Source organism: Salvelinus sp. IW2-2015, unplaced genomic scaffold, assembly GCF_002910315.2.
Source record: "Salvelinus sp. IW2-2015 unplaced genomic scaffold, ASM291031v2 Un_scaffold16494, whole genome shotgun sequence".
Taxonomy (NCBI): Eukaryota; Metazoa; Chordata; class Actinopteri; order Salmoniformes; family Salmonidae; genus Salvelinus; species Salvelinus sp. IW2-2015.
In genome coordinates this window covers 34,039-52,210 of record NW_019957612.1, presented here as the reverse complement: position 1 = coordinate 52,210, position 18,172 = coordinate 34,039, and the positions used below count along the sequence as shown (strand labels likewise).

The 18,172-nt window shown below is 45.8% G+C and overlaps 1 pseudogene; it reads left to right on the top strand.

Moving 5' to 3' along the window:
* The first annotated feature begins 134 nt into the window (after nucleotides 1–134).
* Nucleotides 135–8,585, top strand: LOC112080778 (SWI/SNF-related matrix-associated actin-dependent regulator of chromatin subfamily A member 5-like; annotated as a pseudogene).
* Nucleotides 8,586–18,172: the final 9,587 nt, after the last annotated feature.

Below are 18,172 nucleotides of genomic sequence, written 5' to 3'. Positions count from 1 at the left end.
CCATTGGATAGGCATAGCATTTAGACTGATTGATGTAGCAGATGGGTTTTAAGTCAGTAAATTTGTTAGTTTTTGCATTTTGGGGGAAAAACACGCAGCCACGCTACCAAAGTCTCGCGAGACAACGCGGAACCTTGTGAACGCGGGTAGCGGGGAAAGGAAGCTAGCGAATGAATCACTTGTAGCCAGCCAGTTTCTTTCTAAATAAACAGTAGGACTATAGCAGCGTATTTTCTGAAAGAAGTTTTGAAAACCATATCTGCCAAATCATTTTAGCGGACGAAGTAATCGAATAAACAGACGATCGGTTTAAATCGAGGAAGAAATTCGATAACAATGTCCGAGACTGGAAACGGCGTGGAGCTGCGGGAAGAGCAAGCAGTTGAACTTGAAGAAACCGGAGGAGTGGAGGTGAGCCTGAACAAAATAATAATAATACAAAGCCCATACTGAGCCCATCATTCGAAAAAATGTCTCAACAAGTTTTAGATTATGCTAAAATCAACCATATGTCTTTTGTGAGTTCCAAATCGAGCCATCTCAAACTTTGTCTTTGCAAACTCGAGTTGTTTAGCTAGCTAGCATTAGGGTCGTTAGCTAACGTTAATCGACAGCTCCGACCCATCTTCCCGGAGAGTGTGTCTCGCAGTACTGTATAGTAGAGCTAACAGCTAGCCTGTTTCGTAAACACTCAGCTAACTATGCTAGCTAACGTTATTATTATTATTAGCTAGTACACTTTATTTTAATACGCATCAAGAGTTTCTATACAGTTGTAGCAGTTGTTTACACCTGTTTGACGCTGCATTTGAGCCTCTTTATACTAGTGCAGCTTATCTCACATTAAAACAACTGGGAATTCTCAGTCAAATCGGGACCCCAGTGATCTTCAGGTTGGAAAGTCGGAGCTCTAGAGCAGTTTTTCCCGAACCTGGTCCTCGAGTACCCCCAACAGATTCGTTGTTGTAGCCCCTTGACAAACACACKTCATCCAACTCATTTAGGGCTTGTTGACAAGTTGAACCAGGTTTGCTTGTCCAGGGTTACAATAAAAAGGTGTACTGTTGGGGGTACTCGAGGACAAGGGTTGGGAAACACTGCTCTAGAAAGATGCCCAAGTTCCAGATTTGGAATCCCGAGTTAGATGACCTTTTCAAAATATTTTTCCCAGTCTGCGATTGTTTTTCTTCTTCTTTTTTTCTCTCGAGTTCCCACTTGTCTTGAAGCCACTTAGGTCAGAAGTCTGAGATTTCTGAATTCTCAGTTGTTTTGAAAGTGGCGTTACATTCCTCTCTTCCAGGAAAAGGATGATGCGTCAGAGGCCAGCAAGGAGGAGTCTTCTGAAGCCGGACAGGATGCCCAAGATGAGGACCCCTCTTCATCTATAGCGCCAGCCTATGAGGAGAAAGTGGTAATGGCACACTGCTAGATGTTCATTTACAGTTTTAATATGTAATTATCCGGTTMTAAACGTAATTTGTTMCTCACAAAGTTTCACTGCTTTTCTGTGTGTAGGCATCAGACCGGACCAACAGATTTGAGTACCTACTGAAGCAGACAGAGGTGTTTGCCCATTTCATCCAACCTGCGGCCCAGAAGACCCCCACCTCCCCGCTCAAGATGAAGCCAGGACGCCCTCGTGTCAAGAAGGATGAGAAACAGAATCTCCTCTCGGTCGGAGAGTGAGTATACAACGCAACACCCAGAACACTTGACCTGATGATTRGTCGGTCTTCCGTGGGAGTACATTTGGTGTACGTTTTGGGCATTTGATATGCTGTCTCTGATAAATTGCTCTCTTTGACAGTAACCGTCATCGTCGCACAGAGCAGGAAGAGGATGAAGAGCTGCTGAGCGAAAGCAGCAAGACCACCAACGTCTGCACCCGCTTCGACGAATCTCCCTCCTGTAAGGAGTCGCATGGTTTTACTTATTAAAGCTACAATATGTAACTTCTTGGGCGACCCGACCAAATTCACATAGTAATGCGTGTTATATATAGCTCATTGAAAGCAAGTCTAAGATGCGGTAGATCTGTTCTAGGTACTCATTTTCTATGCTATCCGTGGTTAAGTTTTGCATCTTTTACTTTCGGTTTTGTACACCTGCTTCAAACAGCTGAAAATACAAAATGTTTTAGTTATGAAAAATACATTTCCCAGCGGTTTAGATGTTACAAAGATTCTCTACACTAAACTTGCTTGTTTTGTCACAGGCTGAAATTGGGTGAACTATTAGAATTTTAGCAACCAGGAAATGGCTTCTGCATAGTGCATCTTTAATGTAGCAAAGTCRTGACCGGGACTACTATAGTCCATATTTGAATGGTAGGTATGTCAAACTTGTGCAATACTGAGTGTGTTGTGCTGTATCTAWCTCCKAACAGTTGTAAAAGGGGGTACAATGAGAGACTACCAGGTCCGTGGTCTGAACTGGCTCATCTCTCTGTACGAGAACGGAATCAACGGGATTCTTGCTGATGAAATGGTAGGTTCTTGTTTCAAACTAAAGTGAAAAATATTACCATTTTGGTATTCCGGTAGTTCTACATGCATATCTCTTGATCACTAGCTGTTGTGTGTGTGTGTGAGATACTCATGAAGAAATCCTCCTGGACTACAGCAGTAACAGCATCAAAGACCCATTCATGCTAAAATCGGTATTCAAATTATTGTGCTTTTTAAAAATATATATATACTCACACCTTGCTTGTTGTCCTTCAGGGTTTGGGTAAGACCCTGCAGACCATCTCTCTGCTGGGGTACATGAAGCACTACAGGAGCATCCCCGGGCCCCACATGGTGCTGGTGCCCAAGTCCACCCTGTACAACTGGATGAACGAGTTCAAACGTTGGGTCCCCTCCCTCAAAGCAGTCTGCCTCATCGGAGACCGAGAGCAGAGGGTGAGCTATGAGCAGCAGCAGCAGACCACATGAATTCTCTGATGTAAAATGAACAGGGCATGTTGATTGCTGTATATCAACTGGAAGGCATTGGGTGGTGACTGTGGGACAAGTGTTGAGGCTTATGTGTTTTCCAATGTTCCATATGGGAAGAAATGTTGTCATGGAAATAGTTCATCTCTATCTCTGTCTGCAACTGATAACGTAACACGTAGATTTCCTGCAACATAAGACTACTAATGGATCTTTTGCATAATGCAATCCAATACAAGTCAGTCATTTTTCAATAACTTCTACTACAGCAGTTGCAGCGCGTTAGACTGGTGATGTTGCTGGGGCTTTGGTCTTGTGCCCCACCGATAACCCTGTATCTTCACCCTCTTTTTCCCCAGAATGCCCTGATCAGAGATGTGCTGCTGCCAGGGGAGTGGGATGTGTGTGTCACCTCTTACGAGATGCTCATCATAGAGAAGGCCGTGTTCAAGAAGTTTAACTGGAGGTACCTGGTCATCGACGAGGCCCACAGGATCAAGAACGAGAAGTCAAAGGTTAGGGAGCATCTTAAATTGACACACACACACTGTATACATATTTGATTAAATGTAAATATGTGATTTAAAATGTGTATATACACTAACAAAACGTCAATGGGCTCAACTCACAAAAGACTCTTCAATGTTTGTTTTTTACTTGTGTATGTTTGTGCTGTAGCTGTCTGAGATAGTGCGTGAATTCAAGACCACCAACCGTCTGCTGCTAACCGGCACCCCGCTGCAGAACAACCTCCACGAGCTCTGGGCCCTGCTTAACTTCCTGCTGCCAGACGTCTTCAACTCCTCAGAGGTAAGAGGCAGATAAAATAGGATGAACTTTAATGTACCTCTGACGGAGCAAATTGTTGAACACACAGACAATTACCCTCCATTAATACTACATTTTAGAATAACGCTTAGTAACCTTAGTGAAAATAACAATATTCTCTATTTTTCACTTATTTAAAGGCCCTGAAAATATGGATTGATTTAACTTTTTATTTTTCTCTCGAAGGACTTTGACTCGTGGTTTGACACAACAACTGCCTGGGGGATCAGAAGTTGGTGGAACGTCTTCACACTGTAAGTATCTGAAACACTTCCTTACATTAACTGTACTCTGTACGGGAATCTGTACTGTGTATATATGAATAGTGAGTAAATAGTATTTTGTCTCTTGTGCTTTGCAATGTATTACTTTCAATTTGAATGTAATAACACTTATGTTGTTCTTGTCTATAACTGTTTTTTGTGGACCCAGGAAGAGTAGCAGCTGCATGTTCCACAGTTAATGGGGATCCTAATGAACTAAACATGTATCCATGTAAGTTTTTTATCAAATAGTGTTATGGGCCTTACCTTTCATTGGTTGTTCTCTGTGTGTTGTGTGTGTGTGTGGTGTGTGTGTGTGTGTGTGTGTGTGTGTGTGTGTAGGTACTGCGTCCTTTCCTGCTGCGTCGTATCAAAAATGAGGTGGAGAAGTCTCTGCTGCCTAAGAAAGAGATCAAGATGTACGTGGGGCTGAGTAAGATGCAGAGAGAATGGTGAGTAGCCCACACACAGTCAACGTATGCCCTTTCCCCGCCAAACAAATTCTTCAGCCCTACACACTATAATGTGTATTAAAACACTGTCCCGTCTCTCCTCAGGTACACCAAGATCCTGATGAAGGACATAGACATCCTGAACTCTGCAGGGAAGATGGACAAGATGCGTCTGGTCAATGTCTTGATGCAGCTGAGGAAGTGCTGCAACCACCCGTACCTGTTTGACGGGCCGAGCCCGGCCCGCCCTACACCACCGACCTGCACCTGGCCGTCAACAGCGGCAAGATGGCCGTCCTTGACAAGCTGCTGCCCAAAATGAAGGCTCAGGGTGGGTGGACTAAAGGCCCCACTCTAAGACGAGTTACAAACTTGGTGTTTTTATGGCCTGTTTGATGGCTCCGTGGCCCTTTCAACTTTAAAGTTGATATGGAGACAGTGTTGTGTAAAGGCTATTTCAGACTTTTTGTGATTCAAACTTCTATGCTAAAGTTGCAGCAATGTAGCATGGTGGATGATTGATTGGTGGCCATTTTGAACTCCTCTCCCAGGCTCCCGTGTGCTGATCTTCAGCCAGATGACCAGGATGCTGGACATCTTGGAGGACTACTGTATGTGGCGCAACTTCGGCTACTGTCGCCTGGACGGACAGACGCCCCACGAGGAGAGACAGGTACGACTATGACTCCCACTCCTGGATCTCATTAACGGCAGTGGCTTATTACCCTGGTCCCAGATCTGTTTGTGCTGCCTTSKTGTGACATTGACCATAGGAGTTGGCAGGGCAGCMCACGCWGATCTGGGACCAGGCTAATAAATGKCTTGTAAATACAATTTAACTCGTTGCAGTTTGAACACACTTCATTTAACACTACATGTCCCATGTTCCTCTAGATCTCCATCAACACGTACAATGAGGAGAACAGCCCTAAGTTTCTCTTCATGTTGAGCACCAGGGCCGGAGGGCTGGGTATTAACCTGGCCACAGCTGACGTGGTCATTCTCTATGACTCAGACTGGAACCCTCAGGTCGACCTACAGGCCATGGTCAGTACCTCTCATTGACCCACGTTAGTGGACTAWTTAATCAGTCTTTTATATGACATTTTACTATTACTGTARTTAGAATTTGCCCTAYGGATTTAACATGTTCAATTCCCCCTAGTTTGAATCATATCACAACAAGTGAGCTTRCATTCAATAGAATCTCTCACCRGTAACTTAATTTATCAAGATGYTTCTACCTGGTAACTGTTAGACACTTACCTGTTTGGTTCATTTAACTTTTCTTCTCAGGACCGAGCTCACAGGATTGGTCAAAAGAAGCAGGTGCGCGTGTTCCGTTTCATCACGGAAAACACAGTAGAGGAGAGGATCGTGGAGCGGGCCGAGATGAAGCTCCAACTGGAGTCCATCGTCATCCAGCAAGGTACTGCACCGGTGGCCATTTTGGATCTCCTCTTCCCAGTTTCAAACCTACACTATTGAAGTCAATGCCTTGGTAATGCAACTGGCTGACTTGTCTGTGTCTACTATGTCTGTTCTGCAGGAAGGCTAGTGGATCCCAACGCCAACAAGCTGGGGAAGGACGAGATGCTGTCTATCATCCGGCACGGCGCCACGCACGTCTTCGCCTCCAAGGAGAGTGACATCACCGACGATGACATCGACGAGATCCTGGAGCGAGGCGAGAAGAAGGTCAGAACACAGGCGGACAAGGGCCTAGCGCTAGCATTGGGCCTAGCATTAACATTTATCTGCACTCAGATCATTTATATAATATGTGATAGCATTGCTATATGTGGGTTGATATGGCAGTATCTAGAGGCCAAACACATTAGCAATGTGTAGCTAGATGCTAACGCTTTGCTGTGTGTTTGTATCTGACAGACCATGGAGTTGAAGGAGAAGATGAACACCATGGGCGAGAGCTCCCTGAGGAACTTCACCATGGAGTCCGACAACAGTGTGTACACCTTCGAAGGAGAGGACTACAGGGAGAAGAAGAAGGTGGTCACCAACTGGATCGAGCCACCCAAGAGAGAGAGGAAGGCCAACTACGCCGTCGATGCCTACTTTAGAGAGGCCCTGCGTGTCAGCGAGCCCAAAGCACCCAAGGTAAGCCTCACTACCGCCGGCCTCTGGCTATGTATACGGCACGCCACTGGGATACTGTGTGGAATGAATCAGGCCATCTTTTCTCCATGACTAAAACTCCTGTCCTCTTCCAGACTATCTTTCTCCCTGACTAAAACCGCTGTTCTCCTCTTCCAGGCTCCTCGTCCCCTAAGCAGCCCAATGTGCAGGACTTCCAGTTCTTCCCCCAAGCTGTTTGAACTGCTGGAGAAAGAGATCCTATTCTACAGGAAGACTATCGGCTACAAGGTATACAACATGTACTGTTACTGGTGTAACTGTTGGTACATCAGTGATGGCAGCTGCCACTTAAAATCGAAGCGGGCTCATAGTAATGGCTGGAATAGTATATATGTGTTTGCGCCGTCCTCCCCTCACCAGCCTCCTCTGTGGTCAGTTATGACGCCGTCATGTGATAATGTTCCATCAGACGGGGCCATTTTGGATCTCCTCTGCATTTTCAAACCAACACAGTCGGTTAGAATGGATGTATCTGTTGAGTGTAAGTGTATATGTGATATACATTTTCTCTCCAGGTTCCTCGTAACCCAGAACTGCCCAACTCGGCCCAGCACCAGAAGGAGGAGCAGGCCAAGATTGACGAGGCCGAGGGCCTATCAGAGGAGGAGCTGGAGGAGAAGGAGAACCTCCTCTCGCAGGTATTGCTGAAACAAGACCTCCAACTTAAACCTCAGACATTCATCATAGTGCCCTACTCCATGTCATATTTATAAACTACGTATAGTTCAGTTGAGATACTCTTTTTAATGGCTTCAACTACAAAGAGAGACAAATGTTAGATTTGTGGCGTGTGTCGTTACAAACTGTCATCGATCTCCACAGGGCTTCACCATCTGGAACAAGCGTGACTTTAACCAGTTCATCAAAGCCAATGAGAAATGGGGGAGAGACGACATCGAGAACATCGCCAGAGAGGTGGAGAAAACCCCAGAGGAAGTCATGGAATATTCCGGTAAGAAAATTTTTTTTTTTTAAATCTCGCAGAAATGTATCTGAATCTACTTCTTATATAGCTAGTGGACATGACTCCCAAGTGTATGACAGAGATCTAGAGTATTATGATCTAAACGTGTGTGTGTACACACAGCTGTGTCTTGGGAGCGCTGCAACAGCTGCAGGACATTGAGAAGATCATGGCTCAGATCGAGAGAGGAGAGGCCCGCATCCAGAGGAGGATCAGCATCAAGAAAGCACTGGACACAAAGGTTTAGCCATTTAGGAGGTCTCTCAAGCCAACATTGGGCCCAGCCTTATCACAGATTGATCGAACAGTCTGTGAAATCTGCTGCCCTCCCAACCCTTATGAAGGTATGTGTCTGGGCCCTCCCAAACCCCTTATGAAGGTAATGTCTGGGCCCTCCCAACCCTTATGAAGGAATGTGTCTGGGCCCTCCCAACCCCTTATGAAGGAATGTGTCTGGGCCTCCCAACCCTTATGAAGGAATGTGTCTGGGCCCCCCCCAACCCTTATTAAGGAATGTGTCTGGGCCCTCCCAACCCTTAGAAGGAATGTGTCTGGGCCCTCCCAACCCTTATGAAGGAATGTGTCTGGGCCCCCCAACCCTTGTGAAAAAATGTGTCTGGAGCTGGTGTCTGATCATGTCTACCGGAGGCTTACCATCACCCTGAAGGACATCTTTTCTCTCCCTCGTGTAGATTGGTCGCTACAAGGCGCCGTTCCACCAGTTGAGGATCTCGTACGCACCAACAAGGGGAAGAACTACACGGAGGAGGAGGACCGCTTCCTCATTTGCATGCTGCACAAGCTGGGCTTCGAAAAGGAGTCGGTCTATGACGAGCTGCGCCAGTGCATCCGCAACTCGCCCCAGTTCCGCTTCGACTGGTTCCTCAAGTCCAGGACCGCCATGGTGAGTGAGTGGCCCCGGGCCGACAGTGGAATTAAGTACAACTTTGTTGTAGAATCAATAGAGTAAAACCTGTAGATGGAAATGTGTCTTTACTTCTTCCAGTAACATGATAACCTTTCATTCAAAACATTGATACATTTCAAGAGTTGTGGTTGTGTGTGCTATCTCTCTCTTGCTCTCGCTGCCGTNGAGCTGATATTAGAGTTACTATACAGTATACTAGCTACCTGAACCAGAGTTGATTTACTTGTACTGATACAGTTTACTGCTATCTCTGACCTGAGCTTGCATACTTAGTACTATACGGTGTGCTATAGCTACGCTGACCAGAGCTTGATACTTAGAGTACTATACAGTTACTGTGCACTTGGACCAAAGCTGATACGTTCGTACGTTTAAGTTACTTAAGCTACGCTCCAAGCTGATACTTAAGTACTATACAGTTACTAGCTAACCTGACCAGAGTTGATATTAGTAGCTGTTACAGTTTACTGACTACCTGACCAGAGCTGTAGTTAGTACTTTACAGTTTACTAGCTTCCTGACCAGAGCCTTGATAGTTAGTACCTATACAGTTACTAGCTAGCTGACCAGAGTGGAACTAGTACTGCGCGTGGGACTCTTTTTCCCTATCCGGGGTTACTATCCTACTGACCAGCGCTGAACTAGTACTACTGACAGTTACTAGCTACCTGACCAGAGCTGAACTTAGTACTATTACAGTTACATATCTACCCTGACCAGAGCTGATGATATAAGTTACTATACAGCTTACTAGCTACCTGACCAGAGTTGATACTTATACGTGTACCGTTACTATTCTACCTGACCAGCGCTGATACTTAGTTACTTATACATTACAGCTTAACCTGACCAGAGTTGATACTTAGTACTAATACATGTTACTTAGTACCTGGACCAGAGTTAGATACTTAAGTACTATACAGTTGCAGGCTCCTGACCAGCAGCTAGATACTTGACTTAATAACAGTTGACTAGCTTCTGACCAGAGCTGATAGTTAGTTACTTACAGTTACTAGCTTCCTGACCAGAGCTGATACTTAGTACGTATTACAGCTTTACTAGCTAACACTGACAGAGGGTACTAGTAAATACTTACAGTTACTAGCTATCGCTGAACCAGAGCTGATATTGAGTACTATTACAGTTACTAGTTCCTGACCAGAGCTGAATAGTTATACTTTACAGTTGACTATCTAACCTGACCAGAAGCTGATACTTAGTACGTATACAGTTACTCAGCACCTGAACAGACGATTAGTTAGGTACTATCACAGTTACTAGCTTACCTGACCAGATGATACTTAGTACATGTATACAGTTAACTGCACGCTGACCAGAGTTGAGTATTAGTACTATACAGTTATGCTACCTGGACAGGAGTTGATTACATTAGTACTGTACCGATTACTATCTACCTGCCAGGCTGATACTAGTACTATACTTTACTGCTTAAGATGATATTAATACTTATCAGTTACTGCTCTAGCCTGACCAGAGCTCGATACTTAGACATTACGGTTACTATACATACCTGCACCAGAAGCGTGATACTTAGACTATACAGTTACTATCTACGCTGACCAGAGCTAGATACAAGTACTATACAGTTTACTACTACCTGCCAGAGCTGATACTTATATCTATACAGTCTACTGCTACTCTGACCAAGAGCTGCTAATCTTAGTACTATACACTACGACTCATTCTACTTAGAGCTGGTACTTATCTATAACTAGTACTAATCGCCAGGAAGCTGGATATTAAGTACTATTAACCAGGTTACCAGCTTCTGCCAGAGCTCGAATCTGATTAGTACTATACGGTTACTGGCTTCACTGACTGACTAGTGAAGCTTTGATAGTAGCATAAGTATATCACGTTACTGGCACCTGACCAGAGCTGATAGTAGACATATACAGTTATGGCTATACCTGACCAGAGCTGATAAGTTAGTTGATCTAATCAGTTACTGAGCTAACCTGACCAGAGTTGATACTGGTAGTACCCTTACCCGTTACTATCCCTACACGACCAGCGCTGGATACTTAAGTAACTTATAACAGTTACTGGCTACCTTGCACCAGAGGCTTGATCGTTACAGGAGCTTACTATTACAGTTTACTATCTACTTTTTGATCCTAAGAGCTGAGCATACTATAGGTACCTATACAGTGTGTACTATCTACTCTGGACCAGAGCTGATACTTAGTACTATACAGTGTACTAAGTCTACCTGACCAGAGCTGATATTAGTACTTATACCAGTTACCTATCTACCTGACCAGAGCTGATTAACTTAAGATCCACTATCCAACAGTTAACTGGACTACTGCGATCCGAGAAGCTGTGCATTAAAAGCACTCAATGATGTATAGTAACTAAGCTACCTGTACCTTAATCTAGCTTGGCTTTGGAAATCATTTCAGTCCTGCTCTGACAGCATTTGTCAGCTTTGTGTAAACAGGAGCATGAGAGCGCTTGACGTTTACAGCTACTGTTTGCTGGCCTGTCTGACGCATAAGACTGTTTTCTATTTAATAACACCTTATAACTTATATACTTAGTAAGTCACTTAATAAACATCTACTTACTGATTACAAGCCATCATTAAACCCCATTAGCACTATACCTTAATTTCCCTAAAGGTTGTCATAGTGAACATTCAGTATTTATAGACCTTCCTCATATTATTGAAAGCTGTATTAGGTCATGATAAGGTAAGGCATAAAGACTTTACATTGGTACTGGATACCATCATCGGCAAATCACGACAGCAGACAAAACAGTACATAAGCATTGTAATAAAGTGAACCATAGAGATCAAACTACAAATGACACATCACTGTTGATTCGTGTCATTAATGACCTACAGCTTGAAAGCGAATTCTTTCCCTTTGAGCCGTTAGTTTATGAATAGACATTAGATGATAAGTAATACAGATACTTAATAGTAATACATATCGAAGTTATCTGAGATAGTAAGTTACATGTTTAGTAATTTAGGCAAAATAGCAGGTACGATTATGATTAGTAATGACAGTATAATAGTAATACGTATAGTAAATTAAGATTCAGTAATACCGTATAGTATAGCAATAAGCTATAGTAATACCAGTATAGTATATTATAGATACATATAGTATAGTAATTAAAGTATAGTATCAGTAGCTCAGAACCAGATATAGTTATACCGATATCAGTTTTAGTATTATAATAGATCAGTTAATATAGATAGTAATACAGTAGAGTAATACAGTATGTATAGTATTACATATATTTCCGATGTTGGACACCCTTGCGTTGGGAGCTCTGCCCCACTAAGGGGTGCTGGAACTCCAGTAGGAGTAGACAGGCTGGGCAAGGCCTGGAGTTGTTTCAGCTAAAATTACAGCAGTTTTGAATGACAGGAAGTGTTGGCGATACCTGCAGGTTGTTAAGTAGTTACAATGCATTGTAAGACTCAATCATAGCCCTAGCTATTCTTAAGATGAATGCACTAAACCAAAAGTCCGCTCTGTAAAAAGAGCGTCTGCTAAATGATAAATGTAATTGAGCTTGACAAGTATTATCCCTTGATAGTGTCTATTATTCATTCTGTAATGATGTGGAGGTAACATACCTGGCCCTCTCCTTCATGTCTGACTCAAAACATAATGTGTGGGTCACGCCATTGCGTGTCTTAATTGCTCATCCTAAAAACACATCTAGGCAATGCCTCGTCAACTAACCCTTTGCACTTTGCATGTATTCAAATTCATCAGTCAAAGTTGTGGGTTTTCAACAGTGCAAAAGGCCAATCGAGGTGTTTTGCTCCCGATCCTGGCTGAATGGAAATTCATGTAAAAGAGCCTTGCCACTAAACAACCGGCTTGGCCGTTAGGTTTGCTGAGGCAAACAGAGACTCAGTGCTCCTGTTTAAACTTGTGCAGCAATATAAATGTACGATTGATTGACAATGAGATTTGAGGATGAGAAGATATAGCCTAGTGGAAATAACTTCTGGTCAACATCTCCTGTTTTCACTATCAAAATGCTACAGGGAACCAAGCAAGCACGTGGAAGTAATTGGAAATGTCCCAGCGTTACTGTAAATCGTAGTTGCATAGATCCCGTCCATCCATTTCACTAAAGCAGAAACAGCTATTGGAGCCAGACTCCTTAATACCCCTAAAAGACATGGAGACCGCCTCTAGCATCATGTTATCAAGTTTGTCCTGGAGGCCGCCAGTTCTCTTCGAAGCTTGACGTGTGATTTAAATCCCTCGCTAACCCTGGCTCTCCTTTTAGTAGTACTGTCAGCACCACAAATCACATCTCCACTACTCCATGACGTTCGTCACAAGAAGACTGCTTTTAGAGTGTAAATTTAGCTGCACTTACAGTACAGGCTTGAACATCCCGTTCAATCACATACACACTAAGAAATAGCCAACAGGAGGAAACATAACGGCTATATTGCCCTCGTGTCTGTCACAGGTCAGTGGTGACCAGAGAGGTCAGGTTGTGGTTCGTGATGTTTGGCCCTCCTGAATTGAGAGGTTGAATGGAGATTCTGGGAAAGAACAATACACTTCTCAACTTCTCTCTTCTTTCACTGCGGTGAAATTTTCATAGGCTACACTCTGCTGATTTGTCCCGAGTCCGGCCGTGTGTGTGTGGTTGCGCTGTGTGCGGGTGTGAATATTATCAATGCCTGGCTGTCAGTGTACACGATGGGTTGTACAAAACATTGAGAACATCTTCCTAATATTTTGCCCTCAGAACACCTCAATTCATCTGGCCATTAACGTCTACAAGATGTTGAAAGTATTCCACATGAATGTGGTCCTTGTTGACTTCTGAAGCTTCCCACAGATTTTTGTGTCAAGTTTGCTGAGTCCGTTGGTGTGGACCATTCTTGATACACACGGGAACCTGTTGAGCGTGAAAAACCAGCAACGTTGTGGCTTCGACAACAAACCATTGCGCTGGCACCTACTATCAGATCTTGTTCAAAGGCACTTAAATAATTTTCTGTCTTGCCATTCACCCCTCTGAATGGCACACAAACACAATCCATGTCTCAATTGTCTCAAGGCTTAAAAATCCTTTTCTTTAATCGTCTTCTCCCCCATCTACTATTATGAAGTGGATTAACAGGTGACATCAATGAGGAGTCATATCTTTCATCTGGATCAGTGGAATGTTCATAATGTTTTGTACACTCAGATGTACCTACTATCCTGGTGGCAACGGCTCCAGCACAGCCTTCCATTGGAATTCCACTTCTGGGTGAACCTGAACACTGGAACCTGACACCCTCTTTCTCTTTCTTCTCTCTTTCTTTCTCTGCTCTCGCCCTCTCCTCCCTGTCGACTTCCCTCTCTCTTTCAATGTCTCACCCTCTTTTTTTCTCATTCAATCGTCTCTTTCTGTATCTTTCATTGTTTCTCTGTCCAGACTCCGATTCCCTACCTCCCTCTGTCTCTTCTTGCCCCGGCCCCATCTCTTCTCTCTGCCTCGGCCCCCGACCTCTCTCCTCGGCCCCTCTGCCTCGGCCCCCATCTCTCTCCTCTGTCTCTCCTGCCTCGCCCCCCACCTCTCTCCCTCTGTCTCTCTGCCTCGGGCCGCCACCTCTCTCCTCTGTCCTCTGCCTCGGCCCCACCTCTCTCCCTCTTGTCTCTCTGCCTCGGCCCCCATCTCCTCTGCCGCCGGCCCCCCATCTCTCTCCTTCTGTCTCTCTGCCCCGGCCCCCCATCTCTCTCCCTCTATCTCTCTGCCCCGCCCCCATCTCTCTCCTTCTGTCTCTCTGCCCCGGCCCCCCATCTCTCTCCCTCTATCTCTCTGCCCCGGCCCCCCATCTCTCTCCCTCTGTCTCTCGTGCCCAGCCCCCATCTCTCTCGCTCTGTCTCTCTGTCCCAGCCCCCCACCTCTCTCCCTCTGCCTCGGCCCCCCATCTCTCTGCCCCGGCCCCCATCTCTCTCCTTCTGTCTCTCTGCCCCGGCCCCCATCTCTCTCCTCTATCTCTCTGCCCCGGCCCCCCATCTCTCTCCTTCGTCTCTCTGCCCCGGCACCCCCATCTATCTCCCTCTATCTCTCTGCCCCGGCCCCCATCTCTCTCCTTCTGTCTCTCTGCCCCCCCATCTCTCTCCTTCTGTCTCTCTTGCCCGGCCCCCCATCTCTCTCCTTCTGTCTCTCTGCCCCGGCCCCATCTCTCTCCCTCTATCTCTTGCCCCGGCCCCCCATCTCTCTCCCTCGTCTCTCTGTCCCAGCCCCATCTACTCTCGCTCTATCTCTCTGCCCCGCCCCCTATCTTCTCCCCTCTATCTCTCTGCCCCGGCCCCCCATCTCTCTCGCTCTATCTCTCTGCCCCGGCCCCATCTCTCTCCCTCTGTCTCTCTGTGCCCACCCCATGCTCCTCGGCTTCTGGTCTCTCTGTCCCAGCCCCCATCTCTCTCCTTCGTCTTCTCTGCCGCCCCCATCCTCTCCCTCTATTCTCTCTGCCCCGGCCCCCCATCTCTCTCCCTCTGTCTCTCTGTCCCAGCCCCCATCTCTCTCGCTCTGTCTCTCTGTCCCAGCCCCCCATCTCTCTCCCAGTGTATGATTCTGATTCTAGTAGGTACTTATCCTCCTGTCATGCTGTATGAGTCAGTCAGACAGACAATCATTTCCGGAACATCGATAGTAACATGTTTTACCAACGAAACACATTGTATTTAACAGTGCCTGACTACACCAACCTGCTCTGCTCCCATTCATCAAACAACACACAGAGATAGAGCAGGGGTTGAGGTGGTAGACACTGCTCTGGGATGCTCCCAAACAGCACCATATTCCCTATATAGTGCACTACATTCGACCGGGGCTCAGGTCAAAAGTAGTGCACTATATAGGGAATAGGAGGCCATTTAGGACACAGCCCCACTCTGTGGAGATGGGAATCTATCTATGAGTCATGTTGTGTTCAGTTATACTGTGAGCGGGTGGGGTGAGTGCAGGTGAACACACAGGGTGGGGTTTGTGTAGTAGGCAGGGTCGTGCAAAAACCCCCCCGCTTGAAATATTTTCATATTTCATATCTTGAAATTCATAACATACCAAATGCCTCTGTAGCTAAAATTGTAAGCAAGCTAGTTACAGTGCTTCCTAAAGACATTGTTGTATTGTTTTATTGAACCTGTATTTAACTAGGCAAGTTAGTTTAGAACAAATTCTTATTTACAGTGACGGCCTACCCCGGCCAAACCCTAACCTGGACGACGCTGGGCCAATTGTGCGCCGCCCTATGGGACTCCCAATCACGGCCAGATGTGATACAGCCTGGATTCGAACCAGGGACTGTAGTGACGCCTCTTGCACTGAGATGCAGTGCCTTAGACCACTGCCCCACTCACAAGGGGTGGGGTGTGAGTTGGTGAACACAGGGGGTGGTTGGGTAGGTGAACACAGGGGGTGGGTGGTGGGGTAGGTGAACACAGGGGTGGTTGTGGGTAGGTGAACACAGGGGCGGGTGTGGGTAGGTGACACAGGGGGGTGTGGTAGGTGAACAACAGGGGGTGGGTGTCGGTAGGTGAACACAGGGGGGTGGGTGTGGTAGGTGAACACAGGGGTGGGGTGTGGGTAGTGAACACAGGGGTGGGTGGGGTAGGTGAACACAGGGTGGGGTGTGGTAGTGAACACAGGGGTGGTGGTGTGGGTAGGTGAACACAGGGGGTGGGTGTGTGGTAGGTGAACCAGGGTGGGTGTGTGTGGGTAGGTCAACACAGAGGGTGTGTGTGTAGGTGAACACAGGGTGGGTGTGTGGTAGGTCAACACAGGTGGGTGTGTGTGTAGGTGAACACAGGGTGGGTGTGTGTGGGTAGGTGAACACAGGGTGGGTGTGTTGTGGTAGGTAAACACAGGGTGGGTGTGTGTGGGTAGGTGAACACAGGGTGGGTGTTTGTGGGTAGGTGAACACAGGGTGGGTGTGTGTGTGGTAGGTGAACACAGGTGGGTGTGTGTGTGTAGTGAACACAGGGTGGGTGTGTGTATGTGAACACAGGGGTGGGTTGGTGTGTGAACACATGTGGTGTGGTGGTAGGTAACACAGGGTGGGTGTGTGGGTAGTGAACACAGGTGGGGGTGTGTGTGGTAGGTGAACACAGGGTGGGTGTGTGTGGGTAGGTGAACACAGGGTGGGTGTGTGTGGGTAGTGTGTGAGCATGCTGTGAATGTTTTTCCGTACAATGAAAATAATAACTATCTGTGTAGGTGAGTTTTTACAACACTTCCTGTTTCTCTCTGGTGTAGGTGAGAGCACGACAAGTGGAGTAACTCTGTGTACGTAGGTGTGTGTGTGTGTCGTGACTGGACTGTGTGTAGGTGTGTATGCAACAAGAGATTGTGTTGTGTGTTGACACACACCTCCAGGGCTGTCTTTGAGGAGGCAGGGATGGTATAGTGGTGAGTCATTCATTCTAGACTACCAGCCACGTATAGCTCTATCCTTGTGAATGGGATTATAGATACTTCATAACTGGGATCACTCACTTCTCTTCATTCCTCTGGGACACTACTAGGTCTGTTTGTCATAGTTAATACTGATAATGTGGTCATTTAACAGACACTAAAACACATCAGTATATGTGGCCCCTGCAGGAATCAAACCCACAACTCTGCTGTTACAAACTCCAGGACCCAGGTCTTTATTGTGCTAGTATGACCACTGCCATAAGGGAGAAGTCTTTCCCCATTCAGCAGATATTGGCTGCAGGGAGCGAATGAGGAGAGGAATTAGAAGAGAGGAGGTAGGGAGTAGTAGGGAGTGGGTGTACACAGGAATGCTCCCTTGCTGTTTGCCTTGTGTAGAAAGTGAGGCAGAATGAATACAGAGAAACCGTTTAAAGACACAGAAAGAGAAAAGAGACTGACGTAGCGAGAGCAGAGTACTAAAGGAATGTATCAGAAAGTATCAAGAGAGAAATGCGCGTGTGTGTGTGTGTGTTGTGTGTGTGTGTGTGCGTGTGTGTGTGTGTTGTGTGTGTGTGTGTGTGTGTGTGTGTGTGTGTGTTGACACCCTGCACTCAGTCTGATTAGGACTAGGATTAAAACTACACATCTGTCCAGGATGTCAAGAGGATGTTAGGACAGCAGTCACTAAGGTCAATGTGTGTCTGGCTCATCTGTCTGCTCTGTCTGCCTACCCCTCTCTAGGGCTAATGCTTTCTGTAGGCTCAATGCTGTCCTCTAGTGTGGCATCCCAGCACTACAGCTGTGAGAGAACTACAGTGATGCGGTGGGTCAGCAGTTTGTTTCACAGCACCCACCCGAAATTGCTAGTAACCCATCCGCAACCGCGACTATATGTGATAAAGTGAAAATCTGAGGCCCACACTCAATCCTTACCCGCAAATATAGAAAATGCAAACATTTTTTGACTGGCCTCTTTTGAATAGGCCTATGTTTCTGCTTGTAATTTCTGACATTTTAGTAGGCTATTTGTTAGGCAACTTCTATAATTAAATACATGCAACTTCTCTTTCTGTCAGTAGTTGTTGCTCCCTAGAAGACTAATCATACTTGCTCACAGCATAATGTCATTAAATCAGTTAGAATGAAGGCTTCAATTCATTTACATTTTATCATTACAATTGTATTTAGCAACGCTCTTATCGCAGGCATCTTCC